General features: G+C 34.4%; 1 protein-coding gene across 3 annotated transcripts in view; it reads left to right on the top strand.

Annotated features, from left to right (window-relative positions):
- Positions 1-20,883, top strand: part of CCSER1 (coiled-coil serine rich protein 1) — a 1,330,630-nt gene that overhangs the window by 96,351 nt on the left and 1,213,396 nt on the right. The gene's annotated exons all lie outside the window — the stretch shown is intronic.

Below are 20,883 nucleotides of genomic sequence, written 5' to 3'. Positions count from 1 at the left end.
ACTGCTTCCTGGTGTTCTCTAGGTTCTAATAATTTACATTCATATTCATATACTGTTGTAATCGTGTCAATGAGTTGTCAACTATTATATACTGTGTATATGCAGGAGATAGATATACAGGTGTACAGGTGTCAAATATAGTGTTTAAAAAGATGTATAGTAATTAATAATTCCTAGAATTTTTGCTAGACCATAGAACAATTCTGTTATAAATGGTTTATTCTTTCTTATGTTAAAGGGAAAACAAATAAAATTTTGATGGAAAGACTATAATATCTTGAGCAATTTGCTTTGGATTTGTAATCTTTCCTCAGAGTCCTCCCTCTCCCCATTTAGGTAAAATAAGGAAGGAGAAGGTGGGCATTTTACTATCCATATTAAAAAAAATTCCAGCTTGAATAAATCCAACAGATACATTGCTTGCAATTACATTTTTAAAAGCATTGTTGCAGGAACCTGAACACTGAGAAACTAATACTTAAGTACAAATGGTTTATTTGTAGTGAGGAAAATAGGTGGTGCTATAAAAACCATTATGATCCACATCTATAAAATGAGTAATGGAATGATTATAGGGCAAGAGATATGCCTTGGTATGAAATCATTTTCTAAAATCTTCTAACATTAAGGTAAAATCTATTAACCTTGAATTTAGTGCATGATAGTAAGGTCTATGAATGAATTCATCTCAATCTACCATGAATATAACAAAGCATTACATGTTATAGTGGATGTAGGAATAGTCTAAGACATTATTCCCAACTTTAATGAACTTAAAATATGTAGCTTTTAATCTGTAGATATTTTTCATTTTGGCTACAGTATCAAGAAATGTACATAATAATTGGGTCAACAATATAGAACTCATTTAGAACAAAAAAGATAAAAGGATGGACAAGAACTAATAAATGATATGGTAGGTTACCAGTTAACATTTACAAAATGCATTATTTCCATGTCTCTGTAAAAATTAAGCTTTTTGAAAGCACTAAGTTTATTTTTTTACTTTGGTTATAAAGAGTAGTAGTTAATTATAAATAGCATTTATCGAGTGTGCTCTCAATACATGACTGAGATGTACAGAATTGGTTGTCTTTACCTATCCTTATACTTGTCCTCTAAAATACACATTATTTAGGACTTCTTAGTTTTAAGTGGAAGTTCAGACACAACAGGGAACTTGGGCATGGGTCACACGGCCAAAAGTAGTGAACAGAAATACAAATCCCACAGCGAACATCCCCCAAACCTAGGTTCTCTCCACCATGCAGTGTGTCTTCTAAAGTTAAAAATAATTAAAGCATTTGGTTCTTTAGATGTTAAGGACTTAATAATTTTACTAATTTCTATGTTAAATTCAAAGGCAAGTTTCAATTGGTAATTCCTAGTCTGTAATCACTCAGTTTATACTTCTACTTAAAGTATAAACATAGATGAAAACTAAAATGTGATATGAGTGAGCAAGGCAAATATGTCATAATTTTTAAAAATCATTTATTTCTTACACTAGGCAATCTTCTTTTTGCTATTGAGGCTTTCACTGGTGTTTTCATGTTTCCCTCTTGGCTCACATAACAAAAAGTAAGTGTGTTGATTTCAACTTTGTGGCTTATTTATGGATTCTTACTTCTCTAACATTACTTCTTAAATAATACAGTAATGAAAATTATCACAATATTGAATTATTAAATATCATTTTTGTTTTCTATAATCCCATTATACTTATAAATATGTCAAATATTTTCAGGTTCTTTTCTTTTTTTTTTTTATTTTTATTTTTTTATTTTTTTCCAACATTTATTTATTTTTGGGGGGACAGAGAGAGACAGAGCATGAACGGGGAAGGGGCAGAGAGAGAGGGAGACACAGAATCGGAAACAGGCTCCAGGCTCCGAGCCATCAGCCCAGAGCCCGATGCGGGGCTCAAACTCACGGACCGCGAGATCGTGACCTGGCTGAAGTCGGACGCTTAACCGACTGCGCCACCCAGGCGCCCCTCAGGTTCTTTTCTTTTTAAAAAATTTTTTTAAATGTTTTTATTTTTGAGACAGACAGAGACAGAGCATGAGCAGAGGACGGGCAGAGAGAGAGAGGGAGACACAGAATCTGAAGCAGGCTCCAGGCTCTGAGCTGTCAGCATAGAGTCTGACGCGGGGCTCAAACTCATGGACTGTGAGATCATAGCCTGAGCTGAAGTCAGACGCTTAAACGACTGAGCCGCCCCTCAGGTTCTTTTCTTACCTGTCCTATTAGAAAGTAGGCTTCTTAAAGGTTATATCAGTTTTCTCTTAATGAGTATATTGTGATTATATACATATTATACAAATGTATAACAATCCATATTACATTCTGATTAGTGAAAGCCCTGATAAATCGTCCAGCATTAGGAAAAATATCAAATTGTTTGCAATGAGGTGGTGTGATACCATTGGGTAGAGGTTGAATGCTTTGCTAGAAAGATTAAGTTCTAAAAGTTGTTTAGAAATGTGATTAGAGATATCATGACCAAGTGAATAGAGAATGAGCTTTTGAGTCACCTGACCTGGGTTGAATTTTAGGTCTATCATTAGCTCTATGAATGTTTCCAAGTTGAGTAATCTCACTAAGCCATGTTTCTTTACTTATAAAATAAAAATAATAGCATCTCTCATGTAAGATTTTTGTAATGATTAACTAGAATAATAAAAATGTATCTGTCACAAAAGATGCTAAACAAATGTTGCTACTTTTATTTTTAAATATCAAAGTCTGTTTGATGCAGATTATTTGATATACTGAAGATTATTAACATTCTGAATATTGTGGGGAAAAAATCAAGGAGATTTTAAATATCACAAAAGGACTGCTTATTACCTTGTATGAGTCTAAAACTGTGGGTAGCAGTATTAAAATGTTTTAACTTTTGCTTTTAGGGCAAATATACATTCTTTTTTTTTTTAAATTTTTTTCAACGTTTTTTATTTATTTTTGGGACAGAGAGAGACAGAGCATGAACAGGGGAGGGGCAGAGAGAGAGGGAGACACAGAATCGGAAACAGGCTCCGAGCCATCAGCCCAGAGCCTGACGCGGGGCTCGAACTCACGGACCGCGAGATCGTGACCTGGCTGAAGTCGGACGCCTAACCGACTGCGCCACCCAGGCGCCCCAAGGGCAAATATACATTCTTGACAAAATTTAGCCTGATATTGTTTTTGGCTCTTCCATGGTGTGGTTAATTTGCTCATCTGAAAGAGTTAAACTGGTGGCTGAACCTTTCCCTAAGCTAATGGGTGTGCTGGGATCTTAAATCTGTTTCCTTTTAGCTTCCTTCCCAGAAGTCATAGTTCAGGAAAAAGACATTCTTGGTGGGTTGTGTTTATTACATGTTCTTATGACAGCCCACTGTTGGTTGGCAAGTAACTGTAGAGTTTTATCCATTATGTATTATAAAAAATTGTAAAAATTGTGCAAAAATGAGCATTGTACATCAAGGTAACATTTGTGCTACATTTCCAAGTGGTGATATGTATCCATCTATGTGTGAAGAATTTTTAGTTGAAATAGTTGTTTAATGATACTTATTTGACCCTATTAGTGAATTCCTTCAGGACAGTTTCATAACACTCTCTCCTTTACCTTCTGGTGTTTATTAAAATGGTCAGTGGCAATGATGATGTTCAGCTTTGAAATGCTGGGCTTATTTATCTAACTAAGATGTCCCAGAACACATTATAAAATATTTGTAACCACAAGGACTCTAGTAGCCTAGGAAAATTGGACAGCATAAGTAGCTTTCTTCCCCCCCCCCCTCCTTAGGGAATAAATATCAACAGAAATGGTAGAGAAGATAATTAATACTGTTTTCTAAATATTCATTTATCCTGAAATAGTTATCCTTCCCACATGAGGGGGGAATTATTATTCACTAGGATTATACACAAATTGATCAACTGATATCCTGATTGAGGAGTGGTAGGAGAATAGAAAAAAACTTTATTAAGCACTGGCAGTTTTACAGTTGCATTTCATACATAACCATTTTGATTTTCAACACTTTTTGTGCTTAAAAATAATGTGTGTATTTATGTGTCTTTATTTTGCACGTGATGAAATTAAGGCTCACACAGGTCAAACTTATTTTTCAACATCACCCAGTTTAAAACTGGCAAATGGAATTTCAACCCATTTCAGTCTGATTTCACATCCTAATCTTTGCTGCCTTGTGCCTTTGTTTATACACTTCATTCTAAGTGGCTTGCTGACTGATGAACAAATGAATATGTTTGTCACTTGTTTTCAGTAAAAATTCATTAATTCCTCGAATATTTATCGAGTTTCTGCCAGTGCTTAATATTCTCGTTAGTGGGGATACAGCAGTGAACAAGATGGACACAGTCCCTGCTTTCATGAAACTTATTTTTACTTGAGAAGGACACTAATGATCAGTTGGGAAAAAAAGGTATAAAAATACCAGGTAGTGGCAAAGGTTATCAAAAAGTTAAAATGAGGTAATGTGATTGAGAGGGACAAAGCAGCTTTGAATTGGACAGTCAGGCAAGGTTTCCCTGTGGGGGTGATATTTTAAATTGTGGTTTTATTGGCAAAAAAGAGTCAGTCACATGACAACTGAAAGTGGGGGAGGAGGTTGTTAACTTAGGCAGAGGACCTTAGTGTTCCTGACAGTAATAGCAGAATGGTAGGTAATGAGGTTAGAAGTCGAGCCTGGGTCAGATTACCTAAGAGGTACAGAATGTATGTGCAGCTAGAAGCCTTTACATAGAGTCAATCAGAAGGTGGACATGAGGGTAACTCTTAGAGTGTGTATTGTAGAGGCAAGAATGGGAGCAGCAATCTCAGAGAGGAGAGGTGTGCTGTTGCCAATCCAGAGGTGAAACCATGTGGCTTTCTCTGAAATGAGTTAAGATGTAGATGGTGAATGGAAACAGGAGTCCTGGATTGCTCCCTGACTTTTGTTGAATTTGATGGTGGATGATGGTGCAATTTATTGAGGAGGAGCAGGAGGTAGAACAGATTTGATGGTGGGAGTGAGAAATTCAGGATCTTGTTAGAGCCAAGTTAAGTTGAAATATTAGTTTTAACTATGTGAAAAATGCTTACATTCAATTTTTGGCCATTAAAATGGTAATTTCATATAGTACCATGTAAAACCTATTAGACACCCGTATGGAGATACCAAATAAGCCATTGCACATGCAAGTCTGGAAGCATTCTGGAAGCATTCTGGAATGAATACATGGATTGGAGAGTTATCACCATGGGCCCTGATAAGCAAAGATCAGAATCCAGAGTAATCCAAAGTGGAGGCAAGATAAATCGTATGAGTTGGCAGTATGTGGAAAGTTACTAATGGGTTCATTTTCTTTGCCTCTTTGCTATCATCTGACATTGTTACTTGTGTGTATTTCTGTTGGAATCTGAATGTGAAACCTAACATCTTATCTGCTTATACATTTTATCTGTCTATCTATCTATCTATCTATCTATCTATCTATCTAATTTTTTAAGATGTTTATTTATTTTTGAGAGAGAGAGAAAAACAAAGAGTGTGAGTGGAGAGGGGCAGAGAGAAATGGAGACACAGAATCTGAAGCAGGCTCCAGGCTCCGAGCTGTTAATTCAGAGCCTGATGTAGGGCTCGAACTCACAGACCATGAGAACATGACCTGAGCCAGTTGGACATTTAAGTGACTGAGCCACCCAGGTGCCCCTCTGCTTACACATTTTACATCCTGTAGGTTAAGTAGCCTTGGAGCTAGTCTGAATTTTTTTTTATTTTAAAAAATTTTTAAAATAAGACCCATATGTGGTAGAATAAAGTCTGAGGGATAGACAGACAGATGGTGGAAATGATAAATAGAACTTTCAAAGCCAAAGTGTTTGTTTTTTTTTTTTTTTGCCAAGAGTATAACTTTCCAACTTGTTGTCAACATTCATGTACATATGCACACATGCACAAATCACCAAAAACATGGACGTAGGATTCAATACAACTTCTGAGTTTTCCTTACCAAACAGTGTATTTGGGGGAGTTTTTTAAAGTATCAATGTATTAATCAGGTTTAGAAACTAAAAGAATATACTTGATATGTATAAAATGGAAAAAATTTTTATGAGCTGATATTTTTTATGTATAAATGTTTCAACTGTATAATACCAGATTTAATTATCAGAATTAGTATGTGCCTTAACAAATGTTTGGGCAAGAAAGTGCTATCAAATTCTGAACTAGTACGGAGTTGAGGAAATGTAAAAGGGAATTTGTATCATGGATATGTACTGGTTGCTATCTGAATAATCATAAGCAATAATCTCAGGATAAAAAATGTAACTTCGAAAAAGTATTGAAGAAAGAATGTAGTGAGAAATGGAATGCTCTGAATACTGAAGTGACCAATACTTTCCGCACTGTCAGATTTTATTTTGAAGATTTTATTTTTAAGTAATCTCTACACCCAACGTGAGGCTACAACCCTGCGATGAAGTCACATGCTCTACTCACTGAGCCAGCCAGGTGCTCCCATCAGATTTTATTTTAAAGTATTATTTTGCAAACAATTAAACTAATTCTTGTAAAAAGGGGATTTCAGGGGCGCCTGGGTGGCTCCGTCAGTTAAGTGTCCGACTTTGGCTCAGGTCATGATCTCGCAGTTCGTGAGTTCAAGCTCCGTGTTGGACTCTGTGCTGACAGCTCAGAGCCTGGAGCCTGCTTCAGATTCTGTGTCTCTCTCTCTCTGGCCCTCCCCCGTTCATGCTCTGTCTCTCTCTGTCTCAAAAATAAATAAACGTTAAAATTTTTTTTTAAAAAAGGGGGATTTCAGTCTGAGAAGTAACTGAAAAAAAATACAGTCAATTTAAAATTGGCATTGCTGCTACTTCAGATCTGTGGTGAATTTTTAAAACATCTATATTTATACCAAGAGAAAATAAAAGTGACCATCTTAGTATAGTCTAAATCTAGACTAGATAAACATGTATAATTAAGAATACATAATAAATATTTTACATATGTGGGGGGAGATGCCTGGGATACTAAATTGATTGTACAGTTGTTTTCATAGACATTTCATTTTCTTATATATTTCATATCTATATAAAATATTTACTCCTTTCATTTTGAAGCCATCTTGTTTTTACTTACGTTTTACTTGCTTTAAAGGAACGCATACTTGATCTGATTTTTAGAATAAAGCAGTGTCTCACCAATGTATTTTACTATAAAATTTCTAATATTTCCAACATCTTTCTAGGTTAAAAAACCCCATAATATAACACAGAAAACAAAGTTTAAAAAATTAATTTGCCACATAAAATGCTGACAGGAGTTGTATACTAGAACTTAGTTTGAAAAAATTGAACAAATTTAGTTGTTTCATTGATGTTTAATTTACTAGTTTCAGAGTTCTTTCATCTATAGCTTTTGCAAGTGAAAATATGGTGAATTTGTGATTGAACTTTAGAAACCGGTATGTATAACACAGGTAAAAGAACCTCATCTCTTGTATAACATTATGTTCCTAGGGTCTGACACATAGTAGATCATTAAATATGTGTTGAACAAATGAATGTATTAAGTTAAACGGGTTTAAGATGAAAATATGGGCTTAAATAAACAATTGTGGTAATAATTGTGTTAAATAAAGCTTGTGGTAGCTTTATATGTGGCTTCTCCATCTCATTTGACTACTCCTTGCTTCCTGCTTCCTGAGTTTTGTGTTTTGCTTTGCTGGTTCTGCACTACAGCTTTCACCTCAGAATCATGATGCATTTGGTAATTTAGCAAGCAGAGGGCCCAAAACTCTTAGGCACTTAAGCGTTAAATAAATAAATAAATAAATAAATAAATAAATAAATAAATAAATTTATATATATTTATATGTATATGTTAAAATATAATTATATAATGGAATATTAAGCAACCATAAAAAGGATGAGATTATGCCATTTTCAACAACATGGATGGATCTAGAGGATGTTATGGTAAATAAAATAAGTCAGACTGAGAAAAGACAAAAACCATGTGATTTCACTCATTTGTGGAATCTGAAAAAAAGAATAAATAAAGCAGAATCAGACCTATAAATAGAACAAACTGATGGTTGCCAAGGGGAGGAGGGTGGCGGGGCGGTGGGCAAAATGAGTGAAGGAGAGTGAGAGATACAGGCTTCCAATTATGGAATGAATAAGTCACTAGAATAAAAGACACAGCCTAAGGAATATAGTCAATGATACGGTAATAGTCTTGTATGGTGACTTGTTGCATCACTATATTGTACATCTGAAACTAATGTAGCATTGTGTGTCAACTATACTCAAAAAAACTAAACTAGACTCTCAGCTCCCACTTCTCTCCTACATCTTACTACCTGCATCTGGCTGAGAGTACATTCATATTCTTTCCTTACCATTATCTGATTTGTAGAATTTTTAAATCCCTAGTTACTTTTCCTGAGCTTTGACCGTGGGAGGAAATGTCTAAATAATAACTAAAGGAAAGTAAAAGCATTATTCTGTAACAAAGATATGGTATACTTTTAAAAATTCCTCATAATAGAGATAGAGGAAAGCATAATGGGAAGTTGATCTTTGTAACAGTTGAACTTTCTTACTTGTCATGCTCAATAAGGAAAACATACCATTAACAGGAGTGTGTGTCTGTGTGTGTGTGTCTGTGTATTCCTAGGATTTTCTATATGCAAGATCATGTCATCTGCAAATAGAGGTGGATTTACATCTTTTGCAATCTGGATACTTTTGTTGTTTTTGTTGTTATTTAGTTTTTTTATTTTTATTTTTGCCTCCTTGTTCTAGCTAGAATCTCCAGTATAATGTTGAATAAATATGGTGAGAGTAGACACACGTATTTGTTCCTAATTTTAGAGGGAAAGTATTCGGGCTTTCACCACTAAGTATGATAATAACCATGTTTTTTTTTTTTGTACATGTAATTTATCAGAATTGAGGGACTATTCTTAGTTTATTGAGAGTTTTTATCATGAAAGTAGATTGGAATTTGTCTCATGTTTTTGCTACATCTATGAGGTAATCATGTGGTTTTGTTCTAAATTCTGTTGATATGATGTATTACATTGATTTTTGGATGTTAAACCTACCTTGCTTTCATGGAAAAATTCCATTTTGTTATGGTATATGATATTTTTATTATGACCTGCCTTTTAGTAGGGTTTTGTTGAGGATTTTGCATATAAATTCACAAAAGATCTTTGTCTTTCATTTTCTTTTCCATGCCGTTATCTAGCTTTTGTATCAGGTATTCTGTTTTGGTATTTGGTGTTCTATTCTGTTTATGCGGAATAGGACATACTATGAAGAAAATATGCAGGCCTTATAAGTTGACCTTATTCCTCCTGTTTTTGGAAGGTTGTGAAGAATTGATATATTTTATAAATATATTTGTAGAATTCACTAGTGAAACCATCTCGGTATGGTCTTTGTGGGAAGTTTTAAAATTACTAGGTAGTTATCTTTATTTATTGTAGGTCTATTCAGATTTTCTATTTATTCCTGAATCAGTTTTGGTAGTTTGCATTTTTTAAGAATCTTTCCATTTCATCTGAATTATCCAATTTGTTGGCTGTATATCGTTGTTCATAGTATTCCTTACAATTCTTTTTATTTCTATAAGGTTGGTAGTAATGTTCTGTCTTTCATTTTTTTTAAATAATTTTAGTCTTCCTTCTTTTTTGTTAGTCAATCTTGATGAAGGCTTATCATTATTTTTCTATTTTGTTCATATTTTGCATTGTTTTCCTTTATTTCAGTAAGCTGTACGCTGATCTTTATTTTTTCCTTCTTTCTGTTTGCTTTAGATTTCATTTGCCTTTCCTTTGCCACTGTCTTCAGGTGAAAGGTGATTCTGTTGATTTGAGATATTTCTTCTTTCTTTTTTCTTTCTTCTTCTTTTTTTCCAGCATGTTTATAGCTATAATCATCCCTTCATTAATTGCTTATGCTGCATCTTATAAAATTTATTTTCTCTTCATCTCAAAGCATTTTCTAATTTTCCTTTTGATTTTGTTTGTTTGTGTTTTGAGCCATTGGTTATTTAGGAATGTGTTCCTTTTTTAAAACCTTATTTTATCTTGGGGCACCAGGGTGGCTCAGTTGGTTAAAAGCTCCAACTTTTTTTTGTCAGCTGTGCTGACAGCTCAGAGCCTGGAGTCTGCTTTGGATTCTGTGTTCCTTCTCTCTCTCTCTGACCTTCTCTGCTTGCACTCTGTGTCTGTGTTTCTCAAAAATAAAATAAAATAAAACATTTAAAAATTATTTTATTTTATTTTATTTTATTTATTTAATGGTTTTATTTATTTTTGAGATAGAGAGAGACAGAGCATGAGCAGGGGAGGGGCCGAGAGAGGGGGAGACACAGAATGTGAAGCAGGCTCCAGGCTCCGAGCTGTCAGCACAGAGCCTGATGTGGGGCTCGAACCCACGGACCGCGAGATCATGACCTGAGCCGAAGTAGGACGCTCAACCGACTGAGCCACCCAGGCGCCCCATATTTTACATATTTTTAGAGAGGCAGAGTATGAGTAAGGAAAGGGGCAAAGGAGGAGAAAACAAAGTGAGAGAGAGAGAAAGGAGGGGGAGGGAGTCACAAGGAGGCTCCACGTCCAGTGTGGGGCCCAACTTGGGGCTCAATTTCATGACCATGAGACCATGACCTGAACCCAAATCAAGAGCCACCACTGAGTCACCCAGGTGCCCCAAGAGATGTTATTTATTTTCTATACATTCTTGATTTTTCAAATTTCCTTTTGTTATTAATTCCTAAATTAATTTCTTTGTGGTTGGAGAACCTAGGTCAGTTGTGCAATGACTCTCTTTACCTCTAGTAACATTTTTCTTTTTTAGTTTCAGGAGTATATTTTGTCTGATGTTAATAGAACTGTTTTTTTCTTTCCTGCCTTGCTGTTTGTATGGTATATTTTTCTTTCATCCTGTTTGTATCTTTGAGTCTAAAGTGTGTCTCCCATAGATAGCAAATTTTGGATGTTATAGCTGTTTTAATCCCGTCTAACAATGTCTTTTTTTTTTCATTGTTTAATACATCCAAATCTAATCTTATTGTTGGTATGGTTGGATATATGGCTGCCACTTGTTTTATAGTCACACACACTAACATATATTAGTTACTTTCTTAGTGGTTGTTCTAGGTCTTACAGTATACACAATTTATTTGAATCTACCTCAGGCTTAGGCTAACTTAATTCCAGTGATATAAAGATATATTACTCCTAAATAACTCACTTTTGGTATATTATTGTGTACCAAACACAATAGACAGAGACAGAGATACACACAGAGAGAAATAGTCTCTGTTACAAACCAGACATCACTATAATTATTAATTTAAATAATTCATGTCTTTCAAGAAAGCTTCAAGAGTAAAGGAAAGCAAGTATATGGAGTTTTGTTGTGTTAACCTTTTTCATTACTGCTGTACTTCTCTTAGTTTCTTCCTGTGGATTCACTCTACCATCTGGTGTCATTTTCTTACTCAAGCAAAGCATTGCTCCCACACACTTTCTTTGTGCTCTTATAAATATGTTACATTTCTACATGTTACAGGCCCAACAATGTAATTATACACACTGTTTTATATAATTACTTTAAAATCAGTTAAGAGAAGAAAGGAGAAGATGTAATTATATTGTCTCTTATAATTTTCTAATAATTACCTTTACTGAAACACTTTGTTTTTTTGGTATGGATTCAAAGTACTGTTGGGTGTCACTTGCTTTCAGTCTTAAGAACATCCTTTAGAATTTCTTGAAAGGCAGATGTGTTTGCAATGAACTTTTTCAGTTTTTATTGATCTGAGAGTGTCTTTGTCTTCATTTTTGAAAGATTATTTTGCTGAATATGATTCTTTACTGACATTTTTTTTCCTTTCAACGCTTTGAATATATCATCACATTGCTTCATATTTTCCATTGGTTTTCATTTAAAATGTACTATAACAGTTTGTTAGTCTTACCGGAGTTCCCTTGTATATGACAAATTGTTTTCCTCCTGGTGCTTTCAAGATATTCTTGTGCTCATTGTTGATGTTTACTTGTCTGTTTAGTGATTTTGCTGGACTGTTTTAATAAATTCCATGTCCTCCCCAGTGTGTAGCCTCTGATGTTGTTCCTCAGAGGCACATTCTTGGACATGTGCACTGTCACTCTGATCTCTGTTTTTCCCCTCAAGAGATAACAGTGGCTTTAGTCAGTCTCATTTTCACTGTGTCTTATTCTGATTTTTCTGCTAAATTTGTAGCTGCTCTGTATGATATCATCCCCAGCTGTTGGCTTCTATTAATTACTAGCTGTTTGCTCACTTATTTTCAACAACAGCTAGGGATGTAGATTGCTGTATAGTCTTATCCAATTAAATTTACAAAGGCATTCTTTGACATCAGGCTTTGAGACTTACTCTTACCCTAGGAATACTGTCATCCTTCTTGCTTTCATGGAGCTTCCAGTCTGCTTTTAATTTCTTAGGATAAAATCTTTATTCTTTTCAACATTGTTCTTTGACTTGCAGTTCCCATGCTCTGTCCCAAATAAAGTCAATCCCCTTAAGGAGACTTCTGGAGTTTTTGTTCTTATGGCTTGCCTTTCTGCTCCAGGATGAACCCCTTGAACCAGTGCTCCAGAACTGGAGATGGAGAGATGGTGGCTCATTTCTCTAGGAGTGACATGCTTGCTCTAATGAGTGTGGAACTTGGCAGGGATGGTAGCCCTTTTTCTTATCTTGATCTTGAACCTGCACCGTAGGAGCTTGATTACACAAGAGGGATTAGGGCCCAGTTTCGTCAGCCAGCCACACCTAGGGTAGTCTTCTTCCCTATGTTCTTGCTTGGAATAGAGCTTTCGCAATGCAGAGCAGGGCAGGATGAGGAATGCTGGTGAACTGCCTGCCCTGGGGAGAAACTGTTGCTCTAGATTAGGATCTGGGAAAGAGTGAGCCTTGTGTCTTTGATTACATGTGCCGGGAGTAGGTAAGTGGGTTATGGCTCAAATGCCAGTGTTTTTATTGGGATTTATTAGGTTAATTGAATAAGTGTTTCTCATGTTGCATGTCCTTAGGACAATTTCCCGATATTTTAAGTGGTTACTTTACATAATTATTATTGTTATGATTGTTTCACTGAGAGAGGGTCCATAGAATTCCTTACATCCACATTTTGGAGGTACTCTCTCAGATTGGTTTTTATCCTTTTCTGCATGGTATGCTCTCTCCAAATGGTCCTTGTGAAGTTGGAACATTGTGTAAGTTAGTGAGATTTGGATGGGTATGGAAAAACAAAGGGCTTTCACACAGATTCAGTATGCATTATTTTTCTTTTGGGTATATAAAACACCATTATTCTATTCAGGTGTTTATTGTTGTTTGGTAATACCAAAGATGTGTGGAAAGTGTAAGTTTGTACAGCTAGTTGATGGTCGAGCTGCGGCATTTATCCTGACAGCCTAACTCCAGAGTTCTCACTCTTTACCACATTTTATCCAAAATTTTGTAAAGACTGTTCTTCGTCTTTTACAGTTTATTTCCTTAGGTTCCACAGATTTGAAAAAAAACGAGAAAAAACATGTTTATTGATACTGTTCCAGATCCAGCTGGAGTTCCCTCTGTTCTTTTAAGTGTCTATTTAGAATGCTGGAGACCATTCTTATAGTCCTAGAATCTTCCACCAGGCTTTGTGACCTGGCCCATTCTGTCTATTGCAAAAATACTTAATGTACAAGGTAGTTAAGATGAAGAAAGATAAGAGTCAGAGCCAAAGCATAGTGAGCCAGACATTATTCTAATGCCTCATGTGTGTTATCTTATTTAATCCATGGTAAAATTCTATAGAGTGTGCATTATTGCCTCCAACTTTACAGATCAAAGAAATCAGAGTCAGAGAGGCTAACCAATGTGCTTTTGACCACACAATATATAAATATTAGATCTGAATTGTTCTCATTTGTTCTGTAGACATTGCTTTTCTCAATAGTCCCTGTTAAATTCTAAACGTGTACTGAGTACTTGGCATTGCAGACACTTTGAGTAAGCTGTCATCACAGTGCTCCCCTGGAGGTAGTTATTGTTAACCCTATATTAAGGTTGAGAAACTAAGAATCAAAAAGTAGTCATTAAAGTAAGCTTACATAGCTCACCTTGAGATTGTAATGGTGGATTAATAAATGGTATAAGTTGCCAAAATGTAGATCAGTAATAGTTTTATTTTATTCATTGTTATAGAAATGTGGTGGTATGCATAACAGATAAAAAATTTACTTGAAAACTAATATAATTTTTGCAAAAGAAAAAATAGCATAAAATATCTGTGTTATAGTAATAAACTCTAATCTGTCAATAATACAGCATTGCTATTTATTATTAAATATTAGTTACCCAAATAAGTGCTTATGATTCTAGGACAGAGACCCTGTACATTTTTTTAGAAATTTGAAAACATGACACATAATGGGCATTCAATAAATGTTTATTAAGGAAGCAAACAAAGTATATTTTGGTATATTTAAAACTCAATGAACAGAACATGGATTTGTGTTGGTTATGGCGGTGGAAAAGAGATTAATTCTGGACTATGTAACATACAGCTTCTGTTAGTCTGAGTTCTCCAGAGAAACAGAACCAATAGAATAGATAGATCGATTGATGTTAACTCTAAAGAGATTATAGTTGAAATGTGGAGGTCTATATCCATACCATACTTTAAGCAAATCAAATATATAAAAATTTAAGATAGATACATTTATGAAAATTTTATTTATTTTAAAGTTATCTCAAAAGAATTTCTTCAAGTAGATATATATTATTGTAAGGAATTGCGCCATGTCATTATGGCGGCTGCAAAATCCCAAGATCTGCAATTGGCCACCTGAAGATCCAGGAGAGCTGGTGGTATATGTAATTTTTAGTCTGAGTCCACGTCCAAAGGCAGAAGATTGATGTTCAAGCTTAAAGACAGTTAGCCATAGAGAACAAATTCTCCCTTACTCAGCTTTTTATTCTCCTCATGTCGTTAATGGATTTGATGAAGTGCACCAGATATCTAGACAGCCTGTAGTTCATTCAGGCTGACACATAAAATTAGCCATCACATTGATAAGTTTTCTGTTAAGTCCAATCATTTACAAAGAGGTCATCTTGAAGTTAAGGTTCCAGGCTGATTGTAAAGTGATACACAGTTTGAGGCCAGGAACATATTTTGGTGTTTATAAAATAATGACTCCAACACTTCAGTGTGTGTTTGACAGCTATGGATGCAACTTACAGAAAAATGATTACTAGTAAATAATTTATTCATTTAAAATTTTTATAAAAGTGGGATACTTATTAAGAATACAGAGAAGTTTTGAGAAGTTTATGATTTAAAAAAAAAATAAAGTTTCTTATTTATATAATTATATCCCTGAAAGGAAAATGGTCATAATGGTTTGATACATTATTTTCTATTTTCTATACAAATAAAATTAAATACATATTCTATGTTAGTTTGGATTCCCCAAGAAGCAGACACACATATGTGTGAGAGGTTTAATGGAGGATAAAGTGGAGACAGAGCATTCCACTCAACAGAACTATTTGAGTCAGTCTCAGCCAGTCCAATGGGTAGTCCTCAAGTGAAAGCTGCCAATAATAGAAATCCCTTGTCTGGCAAGAAATGGTCTGATTCTAGGAGCTCCCCAGTGCTCAGTCATTGGTTGGGAACAGACTAGGGAAAGTGTAGATTCAACATGAAGACGGTGATGGATCTAAAGGTACAACAGCTGAAGGCTACCAATCAGTCATGTTCCCCACAGCTGGTTGTCTTAAAGGAAAGGTTTGAATGGAGCACCTGTATGGCTGCCCCACATATGTATACCATGTTTTACTCAATATAGTGTATATTTATGCCATGTGTTTTTGGCACTTGAAAATTTCTTATCAAATTTCCGTAATCTTTTTATATGCAAAATAGTATTTAGTTGTGTATTTCTAGTGAGATTTATTCAGCCAATCCAATATCTGAATTACTTGAGAAATATTTTATATCCACTGTGTAAACTGACAGGGTATTATAATATTTGGTACTTGATTCGGGAGGTGCTTTTTTTAAAAAAGTTTATTTATTTATTTTGAGACAATGAGAGCATGCGTGCATGAGTCAGGGAGGGGCAGAGAGAGGGAGAGAGAGAATCCCAAGCAGGCTCCTGTCTGTCAGCTCAGAGCCCTATGTGGCACTCAATCTCAGGAACCATGAGATCATGAGCTTAGCCAAAATAGTTGGACACTTAACCTGACTGAGCCACCCAGGCATACCATGAGGTGCTTTTTAAAATTGGAGTTGCCCGGGGCGCCTGGGTGGCACAGTCGGTTAAGCGTCCGACTTCAGCCAGGTCACGATCTCGCGGTCGGTGAGTTCGAGCCCCGCGTCAGGCTCTGGGCTGATGGCTCGGAGCCTGGAGCCTGTTTCCGATTCTGTGTCTCCCTCTCTCTCTGCCCCTCCCCCGTTCATGCTCTGTCTCTCTCTGTCCCAAAAATAAATAAACGTTAAAATCGGAGTAGCCATATATTTTGTCATTAAACAATCTCAGACATACATATCCACCATAACTCTCAAATTTACAACATACAGGAAAATCCTGACATGCCCAGGCTAGTCTATGATGCTGTAACAGAACCTTATTCCCTGAACTAGGTGTTAGTAGTTGTTTAAAGAAGAATCTTGTGTCATATTCTTACTATGTGATTTATATCTAGGTTTAATTTAATAGGATAGAAATTATTGGAGGTGGTAACTTTTTTTAGATGGTGATTTTCATTTTATTCTTTGCACACCTATAATATATTAAAGGTGTCTGAATAAATCTATTTGTTAATACACTTCTATAAAAGAATAGAATCATACTTGGGTGTTATTGGAGCAGTAGGAAATTTCTGGTGATTACAGAGAACTTTCGAAAAGATTTGAATGTAAGAAGACTTTGCTTAAAGAAATTTTTATAATTTTAGTACAATTTGAGTCCCTGGATTTTCAGTTACATGGATGGGATAAAATGAACTCTTAGGAATTTCTAAACCACAGATTCATGATTTCTTTGTTTTTGTATGGTTTTCTTGCCTCTGGAATAAGCAAGAGGAAACAAAAAAGCCTTCAGGTGCTAAAATCTTGGTATGTCAACAAAAGAAAAAGGGGGCTAATGTGGATGAAACAAGAACAAGCAAGGGGGGTAACCTGTTATAAGATCAAAGAGGTAGGACTTTGTTGAATGTATATAACTTATTTGGATTTAAATCTAAGCATAATGGTAAGTCTTTCAAAGTCTTTACGTGAAGGGATAATAAACATATGTAAAAACAGCCAACAACAAAAACTCTGTCCTCAATATTCTGAAGAGATTGTGGAGGGACAGTCATGGAAGCAGAGTCCTGTTGTATACTTGAGTGGCTTGGCAGGAGATGATGGTTAGAAAGGGTTGGGCCATAAGCTGCAAAGATTCTTTCATATTCTCATTTCATGAGGTATTCTAATGCTGATAGTGATTTTTTTTGTAAATTCAGTGAAATGATTCCTTTAAGGAAAAATTTACTGTTGTAACTGGTTCCGGTATAGGTGATTCATTCAGGAAAAACAAAACAAAACCAACGAACCAAACAAAAAACCAAACCCACAGGATAAATGCATCCAAAATAAGAAACCAGTAATCCATAGTAAATACTTTGGAGGAAAAATAAAAGTTTAGAAATTTGTTTGAAAAAAGTAAAATAAAATAAAAAGTTATTTTAGGTGATAATTGCAATGATGGCTTCAATACAAGGAATGAGTAAAGAATGATTCTATGTTGGTTTGGGGAAGAAATTTTGCAGACAGAAAGATAGAATATGGCACCTAGTTGTCTCAGTCGGTTGAACACCCAATTCTTGATTTTGGTTCATGAGTTCGAGCCCTGCATGGGTCTCTCTGCTGTGAGTGCAGAGCCTGCTTCAGATCCTCTGTCTCCTTCTCTCTCTGCCCATCCCCTGCTTGTGTGCTCTCTCTCTCTCAAAAATAAATAAACATTAAAAAAAAAGATACAATAGAATGATGCAGCAACTTTCAATTCACACATGACTTTTAGAACACCTTCATAAAGATTTCTTATAAAAATAAAATACTTCAGGGCTTCATCAGTTTCTTCAAGGGCATAAATGTGCTACTCAAAGAATGCTTTTCTGTTGCACAACGTCTGGTTAACTCTTCTTTTCAGTGACCTCTTCCCTAAGTCTAAGTCTTACAGTTTTCATTTGTCAATGTCTGTGTCTGTTTTGAGCAATTTTATACCTCATTTTCATCTGTCTAGTGAAATCTTACAGTTTTTACATGCTCTGCAATTCATTTTGGAATTTATTGCTTTTTTTTTTGAATTGCATTTTTGGTTATTTACAATAAAAGCCTAAATGCTAAAAATGTTGACAGGATTTCTGGAGAGTCACAAGTATTAAATGGGATGAGAAATTTTACTGACTATTAATACTATAAAAGATTAGTTTATTACACAGTATTTTCATGGTAGGATAATTTTTGTCAGGATAATTATGTGTCACCACATAAATATCAACTAAAATGATTAGAATAAGAACATCCTTAATATTGTGATACTTTCCTATTTACTGTAATGCTTTTTATGTGTGTGCATATATACACAAACACACAAGTAAATATATATATGTTTATAAACTTTCCTTTTCTCCATCTATTTTAGTTAATCTACTGCCCTATTTAACGCAACATAGCTGTCCAGCATTCTTCATTATTATTTTTTTCTTTGATTCTGAGTTTTGGTGGTGTTCTGGATGGTTGGGTTTGCTAGAATATTTCTAGGTAATTAAACATTTCTACCTATCTACCTGAGCATTTAATGTTCTTCTCTGGAATATTAAGGTTATCTTGATCATTATTAATAGAATGTTTTTTCATTTTTTCATATCTTATTTGGTATATTAATTTTGAATTTATTCCTTAACAAAAAGAAGTCCTTTTAACAAATTCCACATTACATTTTCCCACCAAACATAACCCATTTTCTTTTTCTAATATCCATTGTTTATCCACCTTATTTTAAAGAAAGGATATAATTTTTCTTTCATCTCCATGAACTACAAGAATACTTTAACAATAATATCTAGTAAAGAATATTCCGTATTTCAGATAGCTCATGTCTTATAATCTTAACGTTGTGAACAAATAGACCTTTATAGGGTTTATGTTGAGGAGAAGAGGACATCAACTAGTTGTAATCTGTTACCTGACCATTTTTAAGTTTTTAAAGTAATTATGCCACAATTAGTATAATTGATATATAGTAATTATACCAAAACAATTGTACCTGCCTATATTGCCAGGGCAATATAATATAATTAATGTTATCTTTCAAACTTTATTCTTTTGAATGGATTTCAGGATGGATATTTGCATAAAAATGTATTGAAGAAAGGTTATTTTAATATGTAAATAATACATATTTTATGTATATGTGCATATATATATATTTATGTATGTGCATGTCAAAGTTAGATGACAATCACAACTAATCAGGTATTAAAAAATAACCTGGTGAATTCATGATAAATGATTAAATTTCACCTGTGTAAATTTAGGATTAGTTAATAATTATTTTTTAATATAATACAGAAATTAAAATGTGTTATTAGCTGATTACATCAAATAATTTTAAAGACACTTCTGTTCCTACTGCTATATTTTAAAGAATGCCAGTGAAAGAAGCCATATTCTACTATGAGGTTATGTCCAGTGTTAGTTCAAAATGAAATGTATCTTTCTGAGTCTAGTGGGGAGAGGATATTTTATACTTAGTGCTGAATCCAGCTATTTTACTCCATGAAATATTAATTACATGATTTTAAGGATAAAAATCTCTTACAGTACTTCTATGAGAGAAATTACTTGGTCATCATTGTATTTCATTTTCTTGATTGAATAGACACATAGAATGAAATGCACTGCTATCTTGTGACAATCACATCCTGAAGCTCTGATTAAATACTTGTATTATAATTTTACAGTATTTTTAGCCTTTCAAATACAGGTCTAGTTCTGCTGTAGCCTTCAGATATTTTGCAGCAATATACTTAACTTCATTGGCTATTTAGCAGCCCTAGATATGAGGACCCTGAGATTTTAACATTTAGCTTTACATTATTTTACTTAAGACCCTAGCTATAAATATTTAGAACTGCAATCACCAGATAAAGCACAGCTCTAACAAATGTAGTAATTATCATCACAATGGAACTGACAAGGACCACTATCATTCATCTTAGAATTCCAATATTTTGGGTTATGTGACTCAGTATAAAAGTATGAATATAAAATTTGAAAAAATCTAAAATCAATCCTCCCTCCCTCTCTTCCCCCCTTCATAATTGTTGTTAGAGAACTTCATGTTAAAAATTGTCTTTATAGAACTGAAATTGACTGTCATGTGGCTTTAGAGAACTCATGGAATTATTTCCTGTATATTGTAGATGATCATTGATTTCAGGTATGTAATACTTTCATTTATATATTCCAAAAACAGATTTTTAAATTGAGATTTTTAATCTGATCAAAACGTTTTCCTTTATAAATTTTATTTTATAGTAGTGAATTTTTATGCTAACTCAAAAAACAAATTTATGTAGTTAATATAACATATCAACATCACTTATCATACTGCATTATCTCTCAAATATACATAACTTTGCAGCTCTATTGAAAAACACAGTCTGAAGTCAAGCTCAAGACAAGAGGGGAATTCTCCCTTTTCCACAGTTCAGTCTATTAGGAATAGTCATTTCCTCTTCTGCACTAAGAGCAACAAATACTTCTTGGGACAAGAAAT

Source organism: Prionailurus viverrinus, chromosome B1 (assembly GCF_022837055.1).
Source record: "Prionailurus viverrinus isolate Anna chromosome B1, UM_Priviv_1.0, whole genome shotgun sequence".
Classification (NCBI taxonomy): domain Eukaryota; kingdom Metazoa; phylum Chordata; class Mammalia; order Carnivora; family Felidae; genus Prionailurus; species Prionailurus viverrinus.
The sequence above is the reverse complement of the archived record's forward strand: the minus strand, read 5'-3'. Positions and strand labels throughout refer to the sequence as shown.